Source organism: Rhinopithecus roxellana, chromosome 19 (genome assembly GCF_007565055.1).
Source record: "Rhinopithecus roxellana isolate Shanxi Qingling chromosome 19, ASM756505v1, whole genome shotgun sequence".
Taxonomy (NCBI): Eukaryota; Metazoa; Chordata; class Mammalia; order Primates; family Cercopithecidae; genus Rhinopithecus; species Rhinopithecus roxellana.
In genome coordinates this window covers 40447597-40453711 of record NC_044567.1, presented here as the reverse complement: position 1 = coordinate 40453711, position 6115 = coordinate 40447597, and positions in this window count along the sequence as shown.

Here is a 6115-nt window from a genome sequence, read left to right as displayed (position 1 = left end):
TCAAAGAATGAGTGAGTCAGGGAATGAGTAAGTCAATGAGTGAGTGAATGAATGTGTGCCTGTGTGAGTGAATGAGTGGATGAATGAATGAATGAGTGAGTGAATGAATGAATGAATGTGTGAGTGAATGGGTGAATGGGAGGATGAATGAATGAGTGTGTGTGTGAGTGAATGAGTGAATGAATGAGTGTGTGAGTGTGTGAGGGAATGAGTGGGTAAATGAGAGGATGAAATGAATGAATGAGTGAATGACTGATGGAATGTGTGTGAATGAGTGAATGAATGTGTGTGTGAATGAGTGAATGTGAGTGAATGAGTGAGTGTGTGTGAGTGAATGTGTGTGAGTGAATGAGTGAGTGGGTGAATGAATGGGTGAGATGATGAGTGAATGAATGTGTGTGTGAATGAATGTGAGTGAATGAGTGTATGTGAGTGAATGAGTGGGTGAATGAGAGGATGAATGAATGAGTGACTGAGTGAGGGAGTGGGTGAGTGAATGAATGAATGAGGGAGGGAGGGAATGAATGAGTGAGTCAGTGAGGGATGGAGACACGGAGTGAGGGAGTTAAAGAGCGGATGAATGAATGAATCAATGAGTAAGTGAATGAATGAGTGAATGAGTGAGCCAGTGAGGGATGGAGGCAGTTAAGGAGCAGGTGAATGAATGAGTGACTGACTGAGAGAGGGAATGAATGAGTGAGAGAGGGAGTGAATGAGTGCGTGGGTCAGTGAGGGACAGAGGTAGTGAAGGAGTTAGTAAGCAGGTGAATGAATGAGTGAATAAGGAAGTGAGTGAATGAGGGGTGAATGAATGAATGAGGGAGGAAGTGAACGCGCAGGTGAATGAATGAATGAAGGAACGAGTGAAGCGGGAGGGAGGAGCAGGTGAAAAAATGGATGAGAGAATGAGTAAGGGAGCGGCTTCATCAAGCCCCGCAGGTCCCGCGGCCACAGGGCCTCCCGCTCCCCGCCCCGTCTCTGCTGCCGTCCGGGCAGGAGCCTGCACCGCGGAGGGTCCGCGAGGACTCCGGGGCGGCCTGCCGGGGTCTGCGGGTCTCTGCCGCAGGGGTGTGGGGTCTGGCCTCCTCCGGGCTGAGGTCCTCCCACCGGGGTCTGCGGCCCGCCCGCCGGGGTCCGGGTCTCTCCCTCCCTCCGGGGCCTGGGAGCCGCCCCAGCGGCTTCCCCAGCGGCTTCCGGTCCTGCAGCGCCACCGCGTGGCCGCCGCCGCCGCTGCTCCTTCCTCTGGCGCGGGGGTCGCTGCGGCCCGGGGGCGGGACCGGCTGCTGCGACGTCAGCCCCGAGGCCCCGCGCCACCCCTTCCTGCCCCGTTCCTACCGCAGCTCTCAAGCACCCAAAAGATGTCTTCACCCTTAACCCCCTGCAACCCAGCGCCCCCACTCCAAGGGTCCCTGAGGGTCCCCACCGGGCAGGATCTTCCCTCTGGGCCACCCGGGGCCTCGTCTGGGAGCAGCCCCGTCCTCCCCGGCGCTGGCGCCAGCCCCTCCAGGGACACCTCTTCCCCAGGCCGCCCACTGCCACGCCCCAGGGAGTGTCTGCAGCCGCGGGTCCCTCCAACCCCGCACTTCCGTGCGGCTCCAGCACCTCCCCGGCTCCCGCCCATGCCTTGGGGGTTTGCTTCTTTTGACTTCTTCCAGAATGTTCCTCAGGCTCATCATGTTCTCTGCTCCCTGCGTCACCACTGCTTAGTCTGACCCTGAAGATCCCACTAGGAGCGTGGAGAAGGTGGCAGCTCCCCCACATCGCCTGGGCCCCACCGATGCGGGGCACCTGCGAGGACAGGTGCAGTCCCCACTTCATGATCCCAGGGTCTCCTGGCCCAAGCCAGGCGTCAGCACGCAGCTCAGGCAGGACCCCTGCGACACAGCGAAAGACCCTTTCCCTCCCTCCACGCTTCTCGGCCCCACCTTCCCTCCCTCCCGACTAGGCATGGGCTCAGGCATGGGTGCTACTCCCAGGCCCGGTAACCACAGGTCTTTACCTGCCCTGGCTGCAGCTGACTAGGCTGGGATTGGAAGGCGGAGAAGGAGGGCTGCCCTCTCCATCTGTGGGCCCTCCGGCCCTAGGAGGAAGCTGGCCAGGTGGTCAGGGAAGAGGAGATGAGGGACAGAGAGTGGGAGGCCTTCCTCCATTGGTGACTGCATTGGTCAGTTCCTGCACCCAGAAGGCCTGGGGCCACCTCCGTGGAGTGGAGCCACCAGCACCACTGCCAGAGGCTGGTGGACACCTGGGCGGAGAGAACAATTAGGATGATGATGTCATGTTGACATCATTGGCCTCACAGGAACCACATCTCACCGGCTGCCTCCCCGTTTGTGTGTCATTTGAAGGCCACCCCAAATGTCACCTCCTAATTGGAACCTTCCTGGACCCCCCCCAGCCTTCCCATCTCGTGTTCCAGGCGGGCTGTGGGCAGCTTGGCCCCATGCTGCCTGCTGAGGGATCCCGGGCGAGTGTTCCCAGCAGGAAGGGCTCTTGTGAGATGGGGGCAGTGGGAGAGGAGTAGAATCCGTGTCCTTGTTCCTGACTCTGGCCCACGTGAGGTCTTGCCGTGGCGGGTGGGCATTTTCACACTGGTGCTGTGGTCATCACCAAGGGTTTCCTGTGGTCCCTGCAACCTCCCACCTCTAAACACTCGCCATGTTCCCGAGATCCAGGGATGGGACTCCCCGGCCTTCATTCCTCCAACTCTTAATGATTTTTGAAGGACTTAATCCTTGTATTAAATACCTCCCTTCTTGAAATGCCCAGAGGAGTTCCTATTTTCTGGGGCAAAGCTTAGGTGCCGACCTGGTTGCTGTGTTAAGGGCAGATTGTGCCTCCCCCAAACTCACAGGCTGAAGTCCTGCCCCCTAGCGCTGCAGAATGGGACCTCAGTTGGAGATGGCGTCATTGCAGATGTAATTAGTTAAGGTAGGTGGTGCTGGGGCAGTTTCCTCCATATAACCTATATTGTCCTTATAAAAAGGTAACATTTGGACACAGTCATAACACGAGAGAACACGCTGGAAAGATGAAGGCAGAGAACAGGGTGATGTTTCTCCAAACCAAGGAACACCGAAGGCTGCCCACAATCACCAGGGCCAGGGGGAGGCACGGGCCGCCTTCCCCTCGGAGCCTCAGAAGGAATGCCCCCTGCTGCCTGCAAGGACCGGGGACAGACTGGCAATTTCCGACAGCGGGGGAAAGATGACATCTTTAAAATCACACACAAGAGCCCTGCAGTCTCAGTTCAAGTCAGAGGGAGAAAATCAGAAAGCAAGGAGGACCAGCGAAGAAAATCTTCTGGTAGCAAGACCGTGGCATCTGAAAATGATTCCCCAAGTTTTACCCTACAGCTTGGAGGATTACAATGGAAATTAAATTCTCAGCCTCCCCAGGTAACCTGTGTGAACCTTAGAGCAGGGCAGGGGGAAGTGGGGTTGGAAGGAGCTGAGGGGTAACCCTGACCCCCTGCCCAGGGAGTCCCATTCAGCCTTGCTTGCCGGCAGAAGCCGCCCTCCTCCCTGTCTGAGGCAGCTCCCACCCTGGGAGACCTCGCCTGAAGCACTTGCCTGCGGCAGGAGGCTGATTCTCCTTGAGATCCAGGCCCATCACCCCTGGTTGCCTCTAACCCCATAACTGGAGTGAGATCCCAGCTGACTCCAGGGAGAAAAGTAAAAACCTGCCACACCCCAAGATTATCACGATTTTGCTAATTCAAACTGGAGACTAGTGGTAAGCGTGGATCCCACTGTCTGGGCGACTGTGCACTCCAGGGACTCTGGGCTTAATTGTCTGAGCATCTGTGAGAAACCAGAGCAGTTCGCTCTATTTCTTGCTGGAAACTTGGACTTGGACGGGCACGGTGGCTCACACCTGTAATCCCAGCATTTTGGGAGGCTGACGCAGGCAAATCACCTGAAGTCAGGAGTTCGAGACCAGCTTGGCCAACACGGCGAAACCCAGTCTCTATTAAAAATACAAAAAGTTAGCTGGGCATGGTGGTGGGCGCCTGTAATCCCAGCTACTCAGGAGGCTGAGGCAGGAGAATCGCTTGAACCCAGGAGGCAGAGGTTGCAGGGAGCCGAGATCACGCCATTGCACTCCAGCCTGGGCAACAGAACGAGACTGTCTCAAAAAAAAAAAGAAAGAAAGAAAGCTGGACTTAACAGTGGCCCAGCTGAGATGCCAGGGTTTTCTCGGTAGAGCACAGAGAGAAGAATCTAACGGCATAGAGAGCCAGGAATGTCAAATGGATTCGTCAGATGCAACCCACTGGCTGTCCCTCATCATATCCCCAAAACATTCCCTTTACAAAGGCCTGCGACTTGCCCACAAGGAGCCTCTGAGCTCTGCAGGCCACAGACGACAGAGATACCGCCAACAAGACTGCGTCCCCTGATCTCTCACGGGACCCTGGAGTGGCAAAGACCAACAGTCTGAGATGGGGCGGGCTTGGTGACGGAAGGGGCGGGCCAGCTGAGAGCAGAGTGCCGCAGGGGTCAGGGCCCTTGGCCAATGGGTCAAGCATCCCCAGAACTGAAAAAGATGGACAGTCTATGAAAGCTTAAATTGATCATTTTTTTAAAAGTCAGGTCAGGCACGGAGGCTCTTGCCTATAATCCCAGCGCTTTGGGAGGATGAGGACTGAGGATCACTTGAGATCAGGAGTTTGAGACCCACCTCAGCAACATAATGAGACCCCCCCCCATCTCTACAAAAGATACGCAAATTAGCCAAGTGTGCTTGTGCGCACCTGTGGTCCCAGCTACTTGGGAGGCTGAGTAGGACAGATCACCTGATCCCAGGAGGTCAAGGCTGCAGTGAGCTGTAACGGCACCACTGCACTCTAGCCTGGCCAACAGTGAGAACTGTCTCTCACACACACACACACACACACACACACACACACACACACAATAACAAACCCAGGTCTAGGCCAGGCGCAGGGGCTCACACCTGTAATCTCAGCACTTCGGGAGGCCAAGGTGGGTGGATCACCTGAGGTCAGGAGTTCGAGACCAGTCTGGCCAACATGGTGAGACCCCCCATCTCTACTAAAAATACAAAATATTACCCAGGTGTGGTGGCTCATGCCTGTAATTCCAGCTACTCGGGAGGCTGAGGCACGAGAATCACTTGAACCTGGGAGGCAGAGGCTGCAGTGAGCCAAGATTATGCCACTGCACTCCAGCCTGGGTGACAGAGCAAGACTGTTTCACAAAAAAAAAAAAAAAAAGAAAGAAAAAAGAAAAAAACCAGACCTGCCATGAAATACCTTAATGGAGAGTGGCGACCCCTCGCCAGTTCCCCGGCCCGACCAGTCCCAGGACTGGGCCCCCAAATAAAGGGGCGAACACGCCTCTCCATGGAAGGGTAGACGCCGGTGCCTTCAAATCTCCCCTCTGCCTTCTCTAAGCACCTACAACCATTGCTCTGGTCATCTTTTGCTGTGTAACAAATCACTCCAAAACTCAGTGGCTTAAAACAATAACAAACACTTATTTTGCTCACAAATCTGTGATTTAGGCAAAGTACACCAGAGAAGGCTCGTCTCTGCTCCATGTGACATCAGCTGGAGTGGCTCAGCTGATGAGGGGACTAGAACATTCCCTTCTAGGAAGGCTCGTCCCATGCCTGGCCAGGTGGTGCCAACGGGCAGTTCCTGCCATGGGGGCTTCTCCGGGAGCTGCTTGGCTCCTCCTGACTTGGTGGCTGAGTTCCAAGAACCAGAATCCAGGAGACACCAGGTAGACTCTGTGTCTTTAGTTTAGTTTAGTTTAGTTTTTTGAGATAGAGTCTCACTGTGTCGTGCAGGCTGGAGTGCAGTGGCGCAATCTTAACTCACTACAACCTCCTCCTCCCAGGTTCAAGCAATTCTCCTGCCTCAGCCTCCCAAGTAGCTGGGACTACAGATGTGCAACACCACGTCAGCTAATTCTTGTATTTTTAGTAGAGACGGGGTTTCACCATGTTTGCCAGGATGGTCTTGAACCCCTGACCTTGAGTGATCTGTCCGTCACGGCCTCCTAAAGTGCTGGGATTACAGGCATGAGCCACCATGCCCAGCCATCTTTTTTTTCTTTTTAAATAAGGATGGGGGGGGGTCTCACTG